Here is an 825-nt window from a genome sequence, read left to right on the forward strand (position 1 = left end):
GGCGAGTGGGCATTTGCGAGGCCTGGCTGGCCTCAGCGCCTTCTCTCTGAGCTGCATCCTGGCCCCTTTTGTTTTTTATTTTGAGAAGGGACTAAGTTTCTAAAGTGCCCAGGCAGGGCTTGAACCCACAGCACTCCAGCCTCAGCCTCCTAGAGAGCTATGATGATAGGAGGCACCACTACACCCAGTTTGGGAGGTGCCCGCTTTGCGAAAATGTCGCTGCTGGAGAATGGTGACCTGCACCCAGGAAGGCTGCCTGGGGTGTCTTAGGGGAAAGGCTGCAGCTCCAAGCTGTCTGCACCCCTGATGGAGAGAGGTGGAAAACCCCGGAAGGGCAGCCACAAAAGGGTGTGGGCTTCGGTCTACTGTTGTGTTCCTTTTTGGGTCTTATTATTATTAGCTTAATTTTTTAAAGATGTGTTCTATTCTCAATCAATAAAGATATTTTCTGCTTTTATGAAAGTGGCTCTGGGGCTGGGGAGATGGCTCAGTAGAATAAGCACTTCCCTGGCAAGCACAAGGGCTTGAGTTCAATCCCCAGTTCTGCTAAAAAGAAAAAAACAAAGAAAGCCAGCAAGCAAGCAAGCGGCTCTGGAGGCCTGGAATGGAGCTCAGCAGTAAAGCACTTGCCTTGCAGTTGCGGCCTTGGGTTCCCCCCCAGTCTGGGAGAGAAGGCAGCTGAGTGTGGAGGTACACAGCTGTAATCCCAGTGCTCCTGAGAGGCTGAGACAGGAGGATCTAGTAGGGTTCAAGCCCAGTTTGGGCAATTTAGTGAGATCCTATCTCAAAAAGTGGCTGGGGATGTAGCTCAGTATGAAGGTCCTG

Source organism: Octodon degus, unplaced genomic scaffold (assembly GCF_000260255.1).
Source record: "Octodon degus isolate 3935 unplaced genomic scaffold, OctDeg1.0 scaffold00123, whole genome shotgun sequence".
NCBI lineage: Eukaryota > Metazoa > Chordata > Mammalia > Rodentia > Octodontidae > Octodon > Octodon degus.